General features: G+C 45.6%; 1 protein-coding gene across 1 annotated transcript in view; it reads right to left on the bottom strand.

The window, feature by feature from the left end:
• CUNH14orf132 (chromosome unknown C14orf132 homolog) overlaps positions 1-22312 on the bottom strand; it is a 47616-nt gene that overhangs the window by 2312 nt on the left and 22992 nt on the right. The window lies entirely within an intron of this gene.

The following is a 22312-nucleotide window of genomic DNA, read 5'->3' as shown; positions in this document are numbered from 1 at the left end:
GCTGGTGACTCACCAGCACTCACAGCAACCCCTCCAGCCATTCCCCTCCCCCCATGCCAGGCTCCTCCACGACAATATGAGTTGCAAAGTTGTAAAATGCCTTCATTCCTTGTGTGTGTGTGTGTGTGTGTGTGTGTGTGTATTTTATTTTTAGTAGAGAAGGGGTTTCACTATGTTGGTCAGGCTGGTCTTATACTCCTGACCTCAGGTGATCCACCCTCCTCGGCCTCCCAAAGTGCTGGGAGTACAGGCGTGAGCCACCACACCCAGCCCCTCTTCTAATTTTAAAAATAGTATACGCTTAGCATAGAACACTAAGAAAATATAAAACAGGATAAAAAATGAGAATCATGATCCCACCACATAATCATTGCTAACATTTTGATGATTTTTCTTTCCAATCTTTTTTCTTCTATGTGTGTGTGTGAGAGAGAAAGAGACAGAGAGAGAGAAACACATTTAAATTTGTTTTTTAATCCCTCTATTAAAATGGCCATCAAAATTCCATTTTAATAGTTGTGTATTATTCTATCATGAACATAAACCAAAATTTAACCATTCTCCTTGAGTTGGGATTTAGCAATTTCCACTTTTCCTATGAAAAATCATGCACTGACGAACATCCTCGTACATCCATTAGCATGTACATGCGCCCTTGTACACACATTGTTATTTCTAACAGAAGGGCTCCCAGACTAAGGTAAAGCCGCCAACATTTCTGAGTCAATGAGTATGAACAGTGTACACCTTCTGGTGGACAGGAACAAATATCCCAGAAGAGTGACCCTAATTCCCACCGCCCACGCTGCACATCACTGCACACGGGATGCCAGAATGTTTGCATCCATGGATCAGAACTTCTTATTTCTGTTTCTAAAGGTTCTCTGCTGCGCAGACTTCAGGTGGGAGGTGGGGTGCTCCAAGGGAGGGGGCGATCCTGGACACAGCAGTGAAGAGGAGGCCCTTCCCTGCCCCACTCTGTGGAGCTCCTGCTATGGTCAGGGGCTGTGCTGGAGATAGTAAAACACTCTCAATCACTCAACTGTCCCGGCGGAGGCTACTACTGTAACTCCATTTTATAGATGGATAAGCAGAGGTCAAGGCCATAGTATTAATCTGTGGTGGTGTCAGGGTTGAGAGCCAGGAGCGTCTGACTGTGAGTCCAGGCACTCCCTGCTCTGCATGCAGCCCCATGGGCTCCAGGCTCAGGCTCCTGGAACATGGGAGGCACACAGGTGCCTGGGCAGCTGCTGTTCAGAAGCTCCCTGGCCCACCTTGAGTCTCACAAGGCTCTTCTTAAAGGATGACCATTACCAGGTCACCAGGTGTTCCCTGAGCATCTGCTTCCAATGGGCTTCTGCCAGAAGGCACTTGGCACCTGTATTCCTAACATGGTGCTGTCCTTGAGGGATGGAAGAGGGCAGTTGTTGACCTTGGGAGTGCAGTGACTGGGAGGGACTGCTGTGGGGCTCACAGAAGACCAGGCACAGTTTCATCACAGGGGCTGCAGGTTACCACACTGGGTTCACCCCTCAAGGGATACATTTTTATATAAGTACTTCTTATATGTATAACATATTCCATTAACATATTTAAATTAAATATAATGACCAATGCAAACAAGAATATAACAACAGTTTTTTATGCTAAAAATATAATTACAAGTGGAAATAAAAGAATTGCAGGTGGATGGGGTGCAGGTGAATCAGGCACATACCAGCTAATGGACAGCTTCCCCTTGCCTAGGCGACATCGTCGGTGCCCTTGCCCGGCCTGTCCACAACAGAAGGGCTCCCAGACCAAGATAAAGCCGCCTGGTGGCCTCTTAGAAAGCAGGCTCAGGGTGGGAAGTAGTGCTTCCTTCCTCTAGGGCATGGTGAGGCTGCGGGGGCTTGTTCTGTCCCCACATTCCCCGGTGGCCCCTGGCAGACTCCCCAGAATTAACCAGTGTTCCTGTCCCTTCCCACTCATTGCATGTCGCTCCTCCCTTGCCAGGACCATGCCGCTGAGTGCTCAGACAGATGCCTCCCTGGACTCCACACGTGGGATCTGACCCACTCTCCCACCCTGTGGAGCTCTCTGGGCATACGTCCCGTCTCTCTCCTCTCTTTAGGGCACATGTGAATGTGACGAGCATTTTCATCCAAATCACTGGGTAAAGAGGAAGGGAATCTGGACAGAGCCTTTTGTGGGGCCCACATGGGCCCTCCCGCCAACCGGGTCAGGGCAGTGCCCTCCTGCCTCTGCACCCCTCATTCCTCTGACTCCCTTCAGATATTTATTTAATGCCTTTGCGCGTCAGTTTCCTCTTTCTGCTGTGACTAATTACCACAAGACAAGCACAGTGGCTGAAAACAACACCAACTTATCATACAGTTTCAGAGATCTCCCTAGACTAAAATTGAGGTGTTGGCAGAGCTGTACTTCTTCTGGAGGCTCTAGGGGACAATCTGTTTTCTCGACTTTCCCAGCTTCTAGAGGCCGCCCACATTCCTGGGCTCATGGCTCCTTCCTCCATCTTCAAAGCCAGCAGTGTGCACCTTCCAATCTCTCTCTCACCTTCCAGCCTCGCTCTTAGAAGGGCACTTGTGATGACACTGAGCTCCCCTGGCTAATCCAGGCCACTCTGCCCATCTCAAAATCCTTAATCACACCTGCAAAGTTTGGCCACAAATGGCAACCCATCCACAAGTTCTAGGAGTTAGGACGTGGACATCCTTGGAGGGGACATCATTCTGCTGACCATACCCCCAGACTTCTGTTCCAGAAAGGAGTCAGGATGGTGTGCGTAACTGGATGTCCACCTCCCACTGGACAGAGAACTCTTGAAGGCAAGGATATGGTCTACTCATCACAAACTCCCTCAGCCCCATTCTTAACAAACAAAAAGCCACAAGTAAAAGCATGTGTAATTAATGAATTTGAAATCAGCAGGAGGGCTCCCCGCAGGCGGTACTGCATATACCCCAATCGTGGGACTCCCAGCTGTGGGACAGGCCTCATGGGGAGTCCCCTTTGCCCTGCACCCGTGGTAGGAGCTCAGAACTGCTAGAGAGGATGGTCAGTGTTGGACGGATTCTGCTGTTTCGGAGCATGGGAAATGAGGGGGGTTCTGGTGTCAGAAAGCTCGGAGGTAAATCCTACTTTGCCACATATGGTGGACGTTGGGTGAATTACTTACCCACTTGCCTCAATTTCCCTTCTGTAAGTAATGAAGTCAGTGCAGTCCAACCAGTGAGATCGCTGCAAGCAGTGAATAAGATCATATATAATAAAGCATGGCCCAAGACAGTTACACAACAGTTACCAGTATTCCTTCCCTCTGTTGTCCTTGTAGGAGGGTATTATATTCATCTCTTACCCAGCTGCTTAAGCCAAAGTGAGGAAATCAGGAACACGGCATTTCTGCTCATGTGCTTTTTGTGTGATAGATAACCAGATACTCATGTTCAGTTGCCAGCAGAGGGCCGCCCGCGCCCCCCGTGTATGCTGAGACAGGTGGCTGAGAGGCGCTCCAAAGCTGGTCAGCCCTGTTGCTCCATCCGTCTGTCTCAGGTTTGTTGGTTTTATTTTGTTTCGATATTTTTTTTTCCTTTGTAAAATAGGTTCTAAATTGAAAGTGCTGAGTTAGACACAAAAATAACTTAAAACAGCAGGGTTCCATGACTTGAAAAAAAATTCAGTCTCAATTCCATCATTTGGAAGTTTCAAAAATTTGATCAGGAGCTGGCTTGTGGTCAGAATGAGGGGTGTTGGCTGAGGTCATCTTGGAAGCAGGCGGCGAGAGAATGTCACTCTCAAAGCCCGCCCAACCAGCTCCGGTCTATTTTAGCCACTTTTAAAGATGCCCGTCTGGTGCAGCACGCCACTGCTGGAAACGAGCAACTCGGCTTCTTACACCAGCAGGCAGGGGTGGCCACCCGGCCTTCAAGAGAACGGCATTCTTGGATGAGGTTTCGACTCAGAGCAGATTTGGGGGTGTGACCCTTAACCTTAAACCCTAGAAAAGCTACCGTGCAGAAGAGAGAGTGGCTTAAGGGGGCAGAACAAGAAAACGGTCTCCTCTCGCCGAGTTAGACACCAGCAAGCAGCACAACACAGGGTGACCTGGGGGGTGATGAGGGGCTTCTTTCCCTATCAGAGGAGATATTCACATCAAGATTAAAAAAAAAAGTTGGCTGGGCGCAGTGGCTCATGCCTGTAATCCCAGTGCTTTGGGAGGCCATGGTGGGAGGATTGAGGCTACGAGCTCAAGATTAGTCTGAGTAACATAGTGAGACTCCATCTCTACAAAAAATAAAAAAAAACTATCTGGATGTGGGGGTGCACACTTGTGGTCCCAGCTGCTAGGGAGGCTGATGTGGGAGGATCGCCTGAACCCAGGAAATGAAGGCTGCAGTGGGGTAGGATGGCGCCACCGCATTCCAGTCTGGGCACCAGAGACCCTGTCTCAAAAAAGAAAACAAAAAACACTGTTGGCTTATTGAAGAGAGAAGGCTGTATTTTCTGCCTACACCTTTCAGAAGGCAGGATCTTCCACGGTATCACAGTATCCCCAGTGCCTGGACCGGAGCGGCACTCAAAAAATATTTGGTGAATGAATGAATTCTAGGACTATCAGTCAAGAATCCTGAGGGCATGATGAGATTTGGCCCCAGGGCCAACACTGCCTCGTGGTGTCATCTAGGTCCATTTCTTAACCACCTCTGAGGCTGCGGTTTCTCAGTTAAAAACAGGGAAAATGATAAAGACAGCGTTATAGAAGGGGGCTGCTGGGAGGTTCTTAGCACTGGATGAAAATGCTTTCTTGGGGAAAAAGGCATGCCACAGAATAAACTCAGATAGCATTCCTGATCAAAAACATGCGTGCATAGTATTATCATGTATTATGCATGGATTTATACATAAGTTAGTAAAAGTACCAACATGGATTGTGAAGCCAGATTCATGATGGTGGCTACCTCTGGGAAAGGGGGAGATGGGACAAAGGAGACTGATTTCATCTGCAGTCATTTCTTATAAGGCAAGACAAGGCAAACATGATAAAATATTATAAATGGCCTATTCTGGTCAGTGGGTATATGAGTGTCTGTTATTTTTTGGTGTTTTTGCCTTGAAATTAAGAGCAGTGCATTGAGCATCGGAGCGCACCACACACGTGATGGTTACAATTGATCGTGGCCGTGGGACTAAGTGTTCTCTGAATTCAGGAGGGTGTCCCAGGCTCGGGATCCCTGCCCCGCAGTGTTGGGGCACCATGTGGCATGTGGTGGCTGAGTGCAGTGTGTGGGGGGGTCCCAGGTGGTTGGGCCATCATGAACAATGAGACAGTCTCTCCCAGAAGCCTCAGAGGGCCCTGCCTTCCAGACAGTCTCCACCCTGCTCCCAGAGCAGAGCTGCTCCAAGGAGTGAGGAGGCCTTTAGGTCTCCACCTGTTCCTGTAAGGAAGAGACAGTAATATAATTCTCCCCTAAGCTGCACCTCTACAAAGAAAGGAACGGAAAACGCTTTCAGAAGGAAATCTTTAAAGCATGATTATCAGAGGCGACCCTGGCAGGCCTTTCAGAGGACAGGGAAACATGAACCAACGGAAGTGTGATTGTGATGGCTTCTGATACGGGGGCCACCAGACCCTCCTCCCTTAAGTGCAGTCTCAGTGCCCAGCTTGACCTCATCCGTCCTGCAGCACCCTGGCCCAGAACAGCTAAAATCTGATGCTCCTGGGCTGTGAATTTTAGAGTTAAATTTGTCTGCGGGTAAAGACAGCTATGTCTCCAGTGGGCTGTGCTGCTCCCACATTGCTCTGGGTCTGGAGACCTGAGATCTGGCCCTGCTCCAGCCCTGCCTCATCTTGGAGCCTTACATACTGGGAAGCGGCTTGGCTGGGGTGATAGCTAAGGTCAGAAGTCCCTGCCTAATACTAAGAAGGCTGAATTCAGTTGTAGACTATAGACGGGCCTAAAGTGAGTGCCTGTGTGGCAAATATTGCCATATAAACCTTCAATAAAATTCTCAAACAAAATATAAGTTGCCCAGTTAAATCTGAATTTCAAATAAACAACACCAAAACTTTTAGCATAAGTATATCCCACATATTAGCATAAGTATATCCCATATATGGCATGGGATATACTTATCCTAAATAATTATTTGTTGTTTATCTGACAATGAAATTTAACTATGTGTTCTTTATTTGCTGCATCTGACAACTCTATGTGTGGCTAATCTAAAAAATAGCAGCAATTTCAGAATTTGCCCAAGGAACCACGCCTTCAGTTTTGTCTCTTCAGAACACACCATCTGTGGCCCAGGCTCTCTGGGGGACCCGGCACATTGGGAATCAGCAGGAACTGCTGAGAGGCTGAGCTCTGAATGGTACAGTGGCCTCCTGACCTGGGACGGGCGGGACTGCAGGACCATGAACAGGCAGGCAGGTCTTACTGAAGGGATGGGCGGTGCCTGAAGAGGCCCCAAAGGGGAATGTGAGATCCTGGTGCCAGCCCAGTCTGCCTGCTGGACTGGGTCACTTCTGTTGCCAGGTCTGTTCCTGTCTCAACATGAGAACTCCAGCCTGGGACCCACAGGACCATTATGACAATAGATGAACATGATAAAAGGCGCAGATAGAGTGAGCCCACTGCAGATTACAGCTCAGAACCCTAGGCAGGTGCCAACAAGCAACGGCGGAGGACCCTGACAAGTAGGCAGCAGCAGCTGGCTCGGGGAGAGAAGACAAATCTGGAGAAAGATGGGCATCGTGAGCTTACTGGGGTTTTGGCCTTTTTTATCTCCCAGGACTGAGCACAAAAGCTCTAGGAGAAACCCCCTCTCTCTGGACAGAAGATCGAGAAGCCAGGCTCTTGTGAGCTGACAGTTTGAGGGGAGTTCCCAGTTTTTGCTTGTTTTCTTTTTTTCCTCTCCTGGCCCTGCCTCTCAAGACAGTGTCAGTTGCTGAGCTGTGTTGCCACGGTCGTGATGGCAGCAGTGACAGTGACCTAAACACAAGAGAAAACCCTTCCTGCTGGCCAGAGGAACCTGGGGAAGGTCCCCCAAGGTCTGAAGAGTGTGGGGGCTCCCTTAATCTCTTCCATTTTCTCTTACTGCTTTGCCCACAGGGTGCCCCTGTGGTGAGACCTGTGCAGCAGGACAGGAGGCTGCAGCAGGCAGAAACGCCGGCTTTGCAGCCAGAGGGTTAGGCAGACAGTGTCAGGGAAATCCCAGAGGGATTAGCTCATTAGCTGTTGTTAGTGTATTTTATGTGTGGCTCAAGGCAATTCTTTTCTTCCAATGTGGCCCAGGGAAGCCGAAAGGTTATGTGAACCTGTACACATTTTGGGTCACCCCAAACTGCATGCACGGAAGAGATTCAAAGAGGCACTGTAAAGGCTCTGATAGCTGAACTACGGCACAAACGCCTGCCATGTCGAGACTGACCCCTGAGAGATGCACCTACAAGACAGACCCAAACGGCACTGCAAAGGCTTTATAGTCTGAACGACATGCAACCACTGCTTACAGAAGGTGACAGAGAATTTTCAGGCCAGACCCAGCCTGCTAAAACAAAGCAATGTTCTAACATTTTTAACATGATGCAGCGTACTAGTTTTCTCTGGCTGCCGTAACAAAATACCCAAGACTGGGTGGCTTAAGCAACAGAGAGTTAGTTCCCCACTGTCCTGGAGGGTGGACATCCAAGATCAAGGCGTCGGCAGGGCTGGTTTCTTCTGAGGCCTCTCTCCTTGGCTTGCAGGTGGCCACTTTCTCCCCTTGTCTTCACATAGTCTTCCCTCTGTGCATGTCTGTGTCCCAATTTCCTATTCTGATAAGAACCTCAATCATACTGAACTAGAACATACTCTAGTGACCTCATTTGAACTTAATCACCACCTTTAAAGACACCATCTCCAAATACAGTCACATCTAAGGTATTGGGGGTTAGGGCTTCAATGTAGGAATGGTGAGGGGGTAACAACTCAGCCCATAGCCCCCAGCATCTCACAACATAATATCCAAAACTCCCAGAATCCAATTCAAAATTATCACACCTCAGCACTTCTCTCTTGGTATAGAAAGAAATAGGAAATCAACAAGGACACAAAAGACCTGAACATGCCATCAACCAACAGGATCTAATTGACATGTATTGAACCTTCTACCTGGCAACAGAATGCACATTCTTCTCAAGGGCACATGAAATCATCACCAAGACAGACTATATCCTGGGTCATAAAGCAAACCTTCACAAGTTTAAAGGAATCAAAATCCTATGAAATGTGCTCTCTGATCATATTGGAATTAAACTAGGAGTCAATAACAGAAAGATATTGGGAAAATCTCCCAAAACTTGGAAGCTAAACCACACACTTCTAAATAATCCATGGGTCAAGAGGGAGGTCTCGAGGGAAGCTAGCAAATATTCTGAACTGAATAAAACTGAAAATACAAGTTATCAGCATGCATTGATATAACTAAAGCAGTGCTTAGAGAAAAATTTATAGTCCTAATTGTTTATATGAGAAAAGAAGAAAGTCTCCATTCAATAATCTAAACCAAGCTTGTCCAAACCATGGCCCACGGGCTGCATGTAGCCCAGGATGGCTTTGAATGGGGCCCAACAACATTACGAGATTTTCTTCTGTTTTTTTTTTTTTTTTTTTTTTTTCTTCATCAGCTATCGTTAGCGTATTTTATGTGTGGCCCAAGGCAATTCTTCTTCTTCCAATGTTTCCAGTGTGGCCCAAGGAAGCCAACAGGTTGGACATCCCTGATCTAAACTATACCTTAAGAACTTAGAAAGAGGAGGAGATTAAATTAAACCGAAAGCATACAGAAGGAAAGAAATGATAGAGAGAAGAACAACACTCAAAAAAATTAAAAAACAGAAACAAAAGAGAAGAATCAATGACTCTACAAACCAGTTCTTTTAAAAGATCAATAACATTGATAAACCTCTCACCAGACTGAGCAAGAAGAGAGAAAACACAAATTACCAATGTCAGAAATGGAAAAGGGATCTTGCTACAGACTTCACTGACATCAAAAGGCAGACAATAAGGAATGACTGAGATGATTAAAAACAACTGCATACCCATAGGTTTGACAATGTAGGCGAAATGAATCAGTTCCTTTAAAACCACAAACTACCAAAACTTTCTCAAGAAAAAAAGATAAACCACACAGTCCTTATAGCTATTAAACAAATTAAATTTTTCGTTAAAAATCTTCTGGGAAAAAATCACCAAATGATTTTATTGAAGAATTTACCAAAAATATAAGGGAGAAAAATACCAATTGTAGACATTCTGTTCCAAAAATATAAGAGGAAGGAACACTTCCAACTCATTTTATGGAACACTTCCCAAATCATCTTAATGAGGCAGCATTACTCTGCTAACAAAAGCAAAGACATTATAGGAACAGAAAACTGTGGATCAATATCTCAAGTGAACACAGACCAAAAGCAGTCAACGAGATATTGGCAAATTGAATCCAGCAATATATAAACAAGATAATGCAAAGCATTCAAACATTCAACATTAAAAAAAAATCTATCCATATAATTCAAGCCACACTGATAGAACTATGACGAAACAAAACAGTCATATCAATAGATGCAGAAAATTGACAAAAGTAAACATCCACTCATGATTAAAAACTCTTAGTCAACTAGAAATAGAAAGGAACTTCCTGGATCTGATGAAGAATATCTAGAAAACAAAACCAAACAACCTATAGCTAACATCGTACCTAATGGTGAAAGAGTGAATGCTTCCCCCCTACCATCTAGGGAATATGAGAAGGTGTCTAATCTCACCACTCCCATTCAAAATCACACTGAAAATTTTTGCCCATACAATAAAGCAGGAAAAAGAAATAAAAGTTATATCTACATAGATGCCTTATATATAAAGAAGACATAAAACTACCTCTAACTGCAGAAGACATGACTGTCTATATAGAAAATCTCAAGGAATTTCCAAAAAATCATATGACTAATAACTGAATTTTGAAAGGTCATAGAACACAAGGTAAATATTAAAAGATGAGTTGTATTTCTACACTCAAGCAACAAATGATATGAACTTAAACCAAAAAGCACCATTTACAACACCACCAAAAAATAAAATACTTAGTGTAGATCTAACAAAATATGTGTAGGATCCAAATGCCAAAAACAACATACTGATGAGATAACGAAGACGATGTAAATACATGGAGAGAAATACTATGGTCATGACTCAAAGACTCTATATTGCTAAGATGTGAATTCTCCCCAGATTGATGTAGAACCTCAATGCCATCCCAGCAAGAATGTTTGTCGATGCCAGCAAGCTGATTCAAACATTTATTTGCAAAGGCAAAGACTAAGCATAGTTAAAACACTTTTGAAGAAGAAAACAAATTTGGTGAACTCATGCTACTGTATTTCAAGACTTATTATAAATCTACGGTTATCAAGACAGTGTAGTGTTAGCAAAAGGATGGATACATACATTAAATGGAGGGTCCAGAAATTAGATGTGCATGATATGCCCAATTAATTTTTGAAAAAATTGCAAAGGCAATTCAATGGAGAAAGGATGATCTTTTCAACAAATGGCGCTGGGACAAGTGAACGTCAATATGCAATGATATAGAGATGGAAATGTGAACTTGGAACACAATCTCTTACACAAAAATTACAAAACAGCAGCAGCAACAAAAACAAAACTCATGCCTTATACGAAAAATTCAAAATGGATCTTAGACCTAGAAGAAATCATAAAACTATAATACCTTTACAAAAATACCTAAGAGAAAAATGTCTTTAACCTTGTGTTAGGCAGAGTTATTAGATCCAACATCAAAAGCATAACCGATACAAGAAAACACTGCAAACCAGATTTTATTAAAATTAAAAATGTTTTCTCCATGAAAAACACCATCAAGAGAATGAAAAGACAAGCCACAGGCTCGAAGAAAATGTTTACACAGCATCTATCTGACAAAGAACTTATAAGTAGAATATATAAAGAATGCTGAAAACTCAGCAGTAAGAAAACAACCCACTTTTTGTTACTTCAACTTCTATTTTAAGTTCTGGAGTCCATGTGCAGGATGTGCAGGTTTGTTACATAGGTTAACACGTGCCATGTGGTTTGCTGCATAGATCCACCCGTTACCTAGGTATTATGCCCAGCCTCCGTTAGCTATTCTTCCTGATGCTCTCCCTCCTCCCACCCTTCCTAACAGGCCCCAGTGTTTTGTTCCGCCCATGTGTCCATGTGCTCTCATTGTTCAGCTCCCACTTATAAGCGAGAACATTCAATGTCTGGTTTTCTGTTTCTGTTAGGTTGCTGAGGATAACAACATCCAGCTCCAACCATGTCCCTGCAAAGGACATGATCTCATTCCTTTTTATGCCTGTGTAGTATTCCATGGTGTATATGTACCACATTTCCTTTATCCAGTCTGTCATTGATGGGCATTTGGGTTGATTCCATGTCTTTGCTATTGTGAATAGGGCTGCAATGAACATACACATGCAGGTATCTTTATAATAGAATAATTTGTTATATATTCCTTTGGGTATAGGCCCAATAATGGGATTGCTGGGTCAAATGGTATTTCTGCTTCTGGATCTTTGAGGAACTGCCACACTGTCTTCCACATGGTTGAGCTAATTTACACTCCCAGCAACAGTGTAAAAGCGTTCTTTCTCTTTACCACATGTCAGCATCTGTTGTTTCTTAACTTTTTAATAATCACCATTCTGACTGACATGAGATGGTATCTCACTGTGGTTTTGATTTGCATTTCTCTAATGATCAGTGATGTTGAACTTTTTTTTCATATGTTTGTTGGCCACGAAATGTCTTCTTTTGAGAAGTGCCTGCTCATGTCTTTTGCCCACTTTTTAATGGTGTTGGAAAACAATCCACTTTTAAAAATAGGTAAAAGATCCGAACAGCTAAATAGGAGATATGTCACTGAACAAGAAATATATACAGAGGGCAAATAAACACTTGAAAAGGTGTTCATGATCATTAATTAGGGAAATGTAAATTAAAACCACCACGAGGTAACTCTACACATCTATCACAATGGCTAAACTTTTTTTTTTACTAACAAAATTGTTTTTACTAAGTTCTGGTGAGAAAGTGGAGCAAAAGGAACTCCTGTACCTTGCTGTGGGAAGCAATGATGCAGCCATTTAAAGAAAACAGTTCAGCCAGTTCTTACAAAATTAAACATATGTTTATCATATGACCCGGAAATCCCACTTCTACATATTTACCCAAGAGGAATAAAGACTTATGTTCACCAAAAACCTGTGTGCAAATGTTTACAATAGCTTTATTCATAAGTGCCCACACTGGTAACAATGAAAATGTCTTTCAACTGGTAAATGGGTGAACTCTCATCCATTCACACAATAGAATACCACTCGGCGATAAAGATGAACAAGTTATTGATGTCCACAACAACATGAGTGAATCTCAAATGCATTTGGTTATGCTGAATGAAGCCGTATGGGAAAGGCCATTTAGATGGTATTCTGGATGAGGCAAAAAACAATGGGGTGGACAACAGCAGACACAGGGGTGTGTAGGGTAGGGGGTGGTTGACCGCAAGGGACAGCAGGAGGAGGTATTTTGGGGTGATGGAAAGTTCTACATTTTGATTGTGCTCATGGTCATAGGATTCTGTGCATCAGTTAAAAGTTAGAGAAACATATCATCCCCCCAAAAATTGATTTTCTGGTATACATATTAGCAAGTAAATCAAAAGTACACCTGGTAAGGAGACTGGCGTTTGCTCTGAGCCCGGCACTGTGGCAAGCCTGGCATTCATCATTCCATGCAGTCCTCAGGGCCTCTGGGAGGTGGTGGTAGCTTTCCCACTGCACAGACTTAGCTGAGGCCCAAGTGCCCAGAGCCAGGCTGGACCCCAACTCATGTCTGCCTCCATGTCACAAGCTCTTTCTACAGTGCTGAGATGTTACTGCATATATGACAAAGAAGTTTGGCAAATCAAGACTCAGTGGACCTCAGCCCACAGCAGAGGTCACTGTGGCATTTTGACAGGCCTGCAGAGGACCTGCAGAGCATGTGACAACTTTCCTGAGGAAGTGCTCAGGATTCTCCAACAGCGTGAGCATGGCTCCCGGAGTCCCAGGCCTTTTCATTCACGTCCCCCACCTTAAACCTAATGGCCGTTCCAACCTAGGGGCTCTCTTGAGCCCTGCATGACCAGAGTGGAATCTGAGTCAGAGGCACCTCCAAAAAGAGCTTCTCCCTTCACACCAGGCCTCCCTCCACCTCTCTGTGAGGCTACATTCACATGGCTCTCCCATGAATGCCCTGGAGCTTTGCTGACGCTCGAGCTGGTTGATTTTAGCAAAAGTCCTGTGTGACGAAGGTCCAGGGCTAGAAAGGCACAAGGCAGGGTGGACGTCCACCAGCCCTGGCAGGGCAGCCTGTGTGTCCCACCTCTCTGCAGCTGTCCACACTCCCCCTGGGGCCAGTCTCCTGCTGAGACACCTGGGATTCTCATCACCACAGAGCAGGGCTCAGCTTCCCAAGGTTGAGTGGCACCATCCCTCAGGGTGGCAACAGGCTGGGTCCACAGGCTGCCACCTGGAACCCCATCAGGAGAGAGGCTGGGACTGTAGCAAGCTGGTCAAAGACTGGGGATCCCCGATGGGCAGTGTGTGTATTCATGGCTTAATTGGGGCAACAGCAGCAGTGATGATGGCAATCAGAATGCTTGAGTTTATGCCACTAAATCCGGGGAAGGCAGAGAAGAGACAGGGGCTTGCTCAGGGCATTTCACTATAGGAGAAAGACCCCGGTGATGAAGGCTTGGAGGGAGACATGGGCAACAGAGGGAGAGTGATACGGTTTGACTGTGTCCCCACCCAAATCTCATCTGGAATCGTAGCTCCTCAAATCCCCATGTGTTGTAGGAGGGATCTGGTGGGAGGTAATTGGATCACAGGGGCAGTTAACCCCCTGCTGCTGTTCTTGTGATAGTGAGTGAGTTCTCACACCATCTGATGGCTTTATCAAGTGACTTTCCCTTCTTGTTCTCAGCACTTCTCCTTCCTGCCATCACATGAAGAAAAACATGCTTACTTCCCCCTCCGCCATGATTGTAAGTTTACTGAGGCCTCCCCTGTTATGTGGAAATGCTAACAAGCACAAAGTTGAAGCCTTCTCCTCAATGAGATGTCTGTGCCAAGAGCATAAAAATAAACTTGCAGCCTTAAAAAATAAGGGTTGGTTGGTGTTTGCTGGGAAGAAGGGATCTCACAGTAGAAAGCCATCCTCTCTAAAACAATACACATTGAGTTTCTTTAAAACTTAACAAAAAAGCAGGATTTTGTGGTGTGCAACCCCACATCATCAAGGCCTTCAACTCCATTGCACAAGCAACTCATGGAAGGCCACGGGCATGTATCAGTCTCTGAGTCTTTGAGGCCAGTGGAGGAGGCTGAAGACTTCAAAAGCCACCTGTCTGCCCAGGCTGACTGCCCCAGCTCCAAACTGGGCTGCCTGCTTGGTGCACATCGCATGCATGCCCTGGCTAATCACGGTGTGCTTCACAGGGAGGTGGAGGTGGTGTCTTCCCATGACACAGGTATTAAAAATGATGCTTTGATGGTTTAGATGTTTCCAAAGAACCAGAACTTGAATTCGAACTGCCTGAGTATCACCGTATATTTTGCAAGATTCCAGGATTATAGAAATCAATAGTCTCTACCAAATCTTCATATATATATATGAAGAGATTTATTATGAAGAATTGGCTTATGCGATTATGGAGGCTGAGAAATCCCACCATGTGCCATCCCCAAGCTGGAGACCCAGGGAAGCTGGTGAAATAATTCATTCTTAATTCCAAAGGCCTGAGAACCAGAGGAACCAAGAGGGTAAAACCCAATCCAAGAGCAGAAGACAATGTCCCCGATGAAGCAGGCAGGACGTAAAAGGGACGAATTCCGTTTTCCTTCTCCCTCAGTGGGCTGGTTAATGCCACCCACATTGGGGAGGGCCATCTACTTTGCTGGGTCCATGGATTCAAATGCTAACCTCATTCAGAAACACCATCATGGACACACCCAATCTGGCCATCCCAGGGCGCAGCCAAGTTGACACCTTAAACGAACCATCACAGTCCCCTGGTGCTTGGCACGGAGGCTGGAGCACAGCATGTGCTCCAGGTGCCAGCTAATGGGCAGAACTTGGCAGAGAAGCCAGGTGCACAGGCTTTGGCTGATGAATGTGGCCATGCTGTTCTCCCAGGGGTATTAAGCAGCTGCTGCTCCCTACATGGTCCGTGTGCTCCTCCCGATGGAGGTGGAAATAGAGAGCTCCAAAGAGTCCGTCCCTGCTTTGGTCTCATCTGGAAGTAAGAAATCCTTTTCTACTCCCTGTAGAGGGTATCAGCTGGTTGGGTCTGCCTCTCTCTACAGACAGGGAGGTTGAAGGCTGGAACCAGCTCCCATGCATCTGCAGTGAATGCCCGCTGGATGGGGCACGGAGCACCCTGCCTAAGATCACTCACATCACACACCTGGGAATGGCGCCCAGGCCTCCTCCAATCCCCAAACCCCGAAGGCTTTCTCATTAAACTCATCCAGCCCTGCAACACATTGGGGTGACATCCTGCAGAGAATTGTTCTCCAAATCTGGCTGTTTTGCAAAAAAAAACCCATAATTTTGCCCTTTCATTCAGGTTTCCAATGCACAGGGAGCTACTAACCTTTTTTGGGCTGTTTGCCTATTCAGGCTGCAGTTAAGGGCAAGATTTGCTACTGGATATCAGTACCTGCCACTCTCCTTGGCTAATGTTTCCATGCTGGAGAGTCTTCAATTTACAGTGAGGTAGATGAAATAAAAATGAAAGCTAATATTTATTGAGAGTCTGCTCTATGCCAGGTATGAGCTGAGCACTTTATAGGCATGATTGGGTTTTATTATTGCAACCCTATGAGGTGGGTACTATCGTCACCCTTGTTTGACAGGCGAGGACACAGGCACACATGGTAAAGAAGACACAACCCTCTGGAACCCCTATGTGGCCACTTCCATGTGCTAACATTGTACAAGAAAAAGAGGGCTGTTTTCTTCCCTCAAAGGGCACCTAAGCTGGCAGGGAAGGTAGAGGGCACACCTACAGCACTCCAAATGTGACCAGGCACAATGACACTGGGACCTGAACCGAGCGCACGCTAATTTTTAGAGCAATGTTCATGTTTGTTGTGGTGCCTCCCCTGTGAGCACTTTACCACTGTGCTATCTTTCTGGTTCAGCAGAAGCTCTCAAAAGGGATCCCACCCAGAGCCCAGGGATGGCAATGGCTTCAGATCCAGTCCCCATGCATTCGCCACACTGGCTTTCCTATCTCCCCATGAACTGACATGCCAGGTGAGCTCATGCGGCCGCCTCGCTGCTGGCTCAACTGCCTTTGACGGAAGTGCTGGCCTGCCCCTCCACTGCCTGCAGGTCCCTCCGTCTGTGCTCAATTTTTCCCCTGAGCCCCTCTGGGCACCCCAGCATCTGGGCAGGGAGACGCAGTATCTTTGGAGTAACAGCTGCTCTGGGAGTGGTTGCTGTAACTGGGACTGGCTGGTGCCCCCTAATTTTCACAACAGCTCAGCATGAGATGGCTCAGAGAGGGATGTTCACTTCCTTGAACTGGCACAGCTCACATGTAATTGATCAGGAATCAAAATCTAGATCTATGACTCCTAACTCTCTTCACTCCAGGCTGAATTAACAGCTTTCTCTACTAGGGTCCTACATTAATTTATTCCTAGAACTGACAAAATATTTGTTACATTATACTATATTTATGACATTACATGTATTATAGTACATTGTATTAACACTGTTACAATATCTTGTGTTATGCCACATCACCTTATAGATACATGCGTACTTATTTTACATTGTAGTTAGCTGTATACTTGTCTATTTTTCTTAGGGATTGTGAGCTCTTTAAGGATATGAGTTGAGTCTAAGTTCTCTTTGAATCCCAGTGCCTAGCACATCTACTGACAGAGCAGATGCTAAAAACATTTTTTTACTAAAAAAAAGTTTACTTAGTCAATTGCCGTGCATTGAGCTACTCGAAGTGGTATATACATAGTGGAGGAGATGCCCCAATTTTCTGTGTGTTCGACAAGCCTAGACCCACAGTAGGACCCAGGGAAATAAAGATATTTTTGGAAAGTCTGAGAGCATTACAGAATTTAGAGGAAAAAGCAAATTCACCTCTTCTGAAAGTGTTGCCATAGTAACTCAGCACAACGCAGGGGGAGAAAACGCTGTCTCATCAGAGCACATCATCTTAGATCAGCAATAATGGAGGGGGCACTTGCCCTGTGGGGACAGCAAGGCTCAGATGGTGTGGTCCAGGGCCCTGGGGATCTTGTCCTCCACACACATCCTACCATCCATGGTGAGAACTCAGGGCACGGGGACAAGCCCCAGAGAGGCACAGAGCAGGATGGCTAAGAACCTCAAAGAGAAAGAGCCAAGGCCAGTTTGAGATGTCCCATCTCCCTGGCTGTACCTGAGGAGCTCCTCCACCTGGCTATGGCTTCCTGAGGTAGGATAAGGGGGAGAAGGCTGTGCCTCTGTTGGTTCAGCTATGAGAAGGTCGGGTCAGTCTCACTGAATCTCAGCCATCAAGCAAAGCAAAGAGGATGATGGGAAATTTTAAATTTTTCCCTTAGGGAACAGCTGGCAAATGTTGTCATAAATTAGTATTTATTCTACCCCAATTAACTCGATAGCATCTTTGAAGTGATTCAGCAGTGTTATTGGAACCAAATGGGTGTCCCCTATGTGGGCCAGCAGCCTCCTAATCAGATTAAATTCCTTTCCACTGAGCAGAGAAAGTCTCCGGGCCTTAGAAGGATGGGTGGGGAATTTGTTTGTTCAATTGTTATCTCATTCATTGGCTAAACAGACATTTTACTGAGCACCTACTACATGCCAGAGGGTCAGGTTGGAAGCCAGAGATAACAAGAGAAAAACTATGTAATCCTTATTTTGGAGGAAGAAAGAGAGAAAGGCAAAGGCAGGGGGTGGGGAGGTTGGGGGCGGGTGCGGTGACGAAGGCTAAGAGGACAGGACAAAAGGAATAAAAGTGAAATTGAGCATCATTCTCTCTCAGTGAGCACACGCATCCTGGAGTAAAGTGGGGGGCTGGGGCAATGGCAAGCCCAGCGTGTTCACCTCCCTAAGTGGGTCCTTTTGGTTTATTTTTAAACTTCCTCTCCTCTATACGGCAAAATTGCCTTCAGTAGTAATAATGGCATGAAACAACAGCAACAGAAGGCCAAATTCTCCACTGGAGGTGCACGTCGGAATCTCCAAGGGAACGCTATAAGACACTAGAGTATCTGCCAACCAGTGTAGCTCTCAGGGGAACGCACTGCAGCCTCTTCCCAGGGGCTTCTGTATGAGCAGAAGAGGAAGGCCCACAGGTGGCTGTCCTGTGCCAACACAATCAGGCTCAGAACCCTGCAGGCTCAGTCAGTACACCCAGCTGGGTCAGAAGCAAGAGAAATACTCCCCCCACACTACACATGACGTCCAGGAAGTCACGTCAAAACTCCCTACCTGTGTACGGGAGGAAGAAAGCACACCGGGTAAGGAGAAAGACAGGGCCAGAGGAGCTAAGGGAGGTGGCGCCATATGTGTGCAACATCCCTGCCAACCAGCGAGCCCGTTCAACGGAGCTGGCCTGAATGGAATCCCAGCACGGAAAATGCAAAATGCCAGGAAAGCAAATAAAGATCAGGGTGTGACTTTTAAAATTTTATTTATTTATTTTATTTTTCCATAAGTTTTTGGGGTACAGGGGGCATTTGGTTACATGAGTAAGTTCTTTAGTGGTGATTTGCGGGATTTTGGCGCACCCACCATCCAAGCAGTATACACTGCACCAATCTGTAGTCCCTTTTCCACTCTTCCCCCGAAGTCCCCAAAGTACATTGTATCATTCTTATGCCTTTGCATCCTCATAGCTTAGCTCCCACATATCGGTGAGAACACACTATGTTGGTTTTCCATTCCTGAGTTACTTCACTTAGAATAATAGTCTCCAATCTCATCTAGGTTGCTGCAAATGCTGTTAATTCATTCCTTTTTATGACTGTCTAGTATTCCATCATATATATCTATATATCTGTATCTATATATATATATGCGCCACAGTTTCTTTATCCACTCATCGGTTGATGGGCATTTGGGTTGGTTCCACGATTTTGCAATTGTGAATTGTGCTGCTATAAACATTTGTATGCAAGTATCTTTTTCGTATAATGACTTCTTTTCCTCTGGGTAGATACCCAGCAGTGGGATTGCTGGATCAAATGGTAGTTCTACTTTTAGTTCTTTAAGGAATCTCCATACTGTTTCCTGTAGTGGTTGTACTCATTTCCATTCCCACCAGCAGCATAGAAATGTTCCCTGCTCACCGCATCCATGCCAACTGTAAGGCCGGTTGCCTCGCCGGGAGCTCGGACGCACATCCCCCCACCTTTTTTCCGTAAGCTCGGACATGCTCGGGTTGTTCCCTTTTCCCCTTCTCGCACAGCCTGGCTTTCCCTTAAAGAACCCAGTATGCAAGCAGGATCTTGTGATTTTAGCCAATAGCAGCCGAGTTTTTCTAGCCAATAGCAGCCGAGTAATTCTAACCAATAGCAGCCAAGTCCTGTATGCAAACAAAGGCTTGTAACCTTACCCAATAGTAGTACTGCTCTCCCACAACCAATCGAGCTCCTTCACTCCCTATAAAACCCCACGTCTGAGAGGAGTCCGTGAGACTTCTCCGGCCCCTCCTGTCGGACTGCAGAACCTCACCCAGGAGCCTGAATAAATTCCTTCACATTGGATCTTCTTGTATTGGTCTCAGTTTCTTCCTTTTAAACTCGGCAAGAACCCAAGAACAAACCTTACATCAACAACTACTGTTTTTTGATTATATGATTATGGCCATTCTTGCAAGAATCAGGTGGTATTTGATTTGAATAATTGTGGTTTTGATTTGCATTTCCCTGATAATTAGTGATGTTGAGCGTTTTCACGTGCTTGTTGGCCATTTCTATATCTTCTTTTGAGAATTGCCTATTCATATCCTCAGCCCACTTTTTGATGGGATTGCTTGCTTGTTTCTTACTGATTTGTTTGAGTTCATTGTAGATTCCGGATATTAGTCCTTTGTCAGATGTACAGATTGTGAAGATTTTCTCCCACTCTGTGGCTTGTCTGTTTACTCTGCTGATTGTTCCTTTTGCCATGAAAAAGCTCTTTAGTTTAATTAGGTCCCAGCTATTTATCTTTGTTTTTATTGCATTTGCTTTTCGGTTGTTGGTCATGAAATCCTTGCCTAAGCCAATGTAGGGACGTGACTTTTGTTGTTCCTCAAAAGAATGCCATATGGCCAGGCATGGTGGCTCACACCTGTAATGCCAGCATTTTGAGAGGCTGAGGCAGATGGATCACCTGAGGTCAAGAGTTTGAGACCAGCCTGGCCAACATTGTGAAACCCTCATCTCCACTAAAAATACAAGAATTAGCCAGGCATAGTGGCGTTTACCTGTTGTCCCAGCTACTAGGGAGGCTGAGGCAGGAGAACTGCTTGAACCCAGAAGGTGGAGGTTGCAGTGAGCCAAGATTGTGCCACTGCACTCCAGCCTGGGTGACAGCGAGATACTGTCTTAAAAAAAAAAAGGATGCCACAGCCCTGTTCCTCAGGTGGACAGCACTTTTTGAGAGGTCACTTCTTATAAGGAACATCCATCCTATTCACCCTCTGTTCCTGAGGGCGACCAACCACCATGGGGGACGTGGGGATGGGGCTTGGACAGGAGTAAGGAGACCTGAGACCTGCCCCAGCTGCTAGTCAATGCTGCTTCACAGCTCCCTGGCCTCTGCTTACCCAGCTTTCAAACAGACAAGACGATCCCAGTCTCATCCACCTCCCAAACTCTTTACGAGCACCAGATGAAAAAATTTTTTCTGTGATAAAGTACTGACACCCACTCTTTTTGTGATTCTGGGCAAAGAGGGTCTGTGGTGTCTCTTTGATCCTCGGTGTTTTGCACACAGCAGGCACTCAATAAATGCTCAGTGGCTTGTCTGGGCAAAATCAAGTCTATATTATGCTCCACAGGTAACCTGTCTGTTGGAGAAAAAAATCATCTCAGAAACAAGATTAGATTCATCCTAAGGGTATGTAAGGGCACTCCGAAGGCCAAGAAAGAACGTACCTGCAAGCCCAGGAGTGAAGACAGTACTTTAATCCTCTGCTGGAAAACCTGAGTCCAGTTGCCAAAATGTTTAGCAAAAGCATCTAGACTATTCCCTAGGGGGTCTGACACAGATGCAGCTCAGAGCGGTAGAATTGTGAGGATGTGAGCGTTAGCAGCCGCGAGCAGGGAGCTGGGCAGGAGGACTTTTTCTTAAGAGGCAGAGAATGCCTCCTTTCCAATTGAAACAGACAGTGCTGGTGTTTCAAATCATTAACAGAAAGACACAAGCGGAGGGCCGCAATCTCCATGTCAGCTTTTGCAAGAGGCAGGGGAAATAGAAGTAGATTAATGAAAGGAAAACACAAAGATCCATTGGTCTTTTCTGCTTTCTTTCTTGATTAATGGGGAGCATTCAGAGATGGTGATGCTCATCTCGTGATTGAGGTTGAAAGAGGACTGGGGGTTCAGGGTGGGGTGCAAAGTCAGTCTTTCTCTCCAACTGGTAGCATGGCCACAGATCCACTCCTTCACTCCAAGCCCATTTTCTTTACCTGACCTGTGGTTCAACACCCCGAAGGGCAGACTATGGAAGGTTCAGAAATGACATAGGCACATGGCAGGGACGCAATCCATGGAGCGACTTGCTGGAGAAAAGCCATGAACAGACAGGAAATGCTGCCTGCAAGGACTTTTGACTTCAAATGTGCCAAAAACTGGACTAGCTGAGTTTATCCTGAGGAAGTTTGGTTAACTCCTCATTAAGGGGGAATGGGGTGACTGAGATAGAAGACAAAGTATTAGAATAATTTTTCTGTTGAGGGTTTGTAAGAAAGCTGTGGAATTATGGTGAGATGTTTATTTATTTATGTATTTATTTATTTATTTTTAGAGACAGGGTCTTACTCTGCCACCCAGGTTGAATGCAGTTGTGTGATCTTGGCTTACTGTAGCCTTGAACTCCTGGGCTCAAGCAATCCTCCCACCTCAGCCTCTCAAGTAGCTAAAACCATAGGTGTACACCACTACACCCAGCTAACTTTTTATGTTTTATAAAGACAA

Source organism: Aotus nancymaae, unplaced genomic scaffold (genome assembly GCF_030222135.1).
Source record: "Aotus nancymaae isolate 86718 unplaced genomic scaffold, 86718_ANA_hifiasm-v0.15.2.pri h1tg000011l, whole genome shotgun sequence".
Classification (NCBI taxonomy): Eukaryota; Metazoa; Chordata; class Mammalia; order Primates; family Aotidae; genus Aotus; species Aotus nancymaae.
The sequence above is the reverse complement of the archived record's forward strand: the minus strand, read 5'-3'. Positions and strand labels throughout refer to the sequence as shown.